We start from the raw sequence: 240 nt of genomic DNA, 5'->3' as shown, positions 1-240 counted from the left end.
ATCGCAGCCCCTTGTCTCCCTACCCCCTCCCTTTCTCCCAAGTAGGGCGACGGCAACACAAGCGAGGGGGGTCCCTGTTGGATTATACGTCCCTCCTGAAGCACCAAAATTTGATCTACATACCGACCCAAGCTGGGACGCTGAGAGGCGATCACCACCACAGGTTCCTCCCATTCCTCCCTCATGGTCGCACGAAGCCCTTCCATGAACCTCCGCGCTTCCTCGTCGCTCATCAACAGG

The sequence above is a fragment of the Nannochloropsis gaditana genome (assembly GCF_000240725.1).
Source record: "Nannochloropsis gaditana CCMP526 unplaced genomic scaffold scaffold825, whole genome shotgun sequence".
NCBI classification, from domain to species: Eukaryota; class Eustigmatophyceae; order Eustigmatales; family Monodopsidaceae; genus Microchloropsis; species Microchloropsis gaditana.
This window is presented reverse-complemented; position numbering follows the sequence as displayed.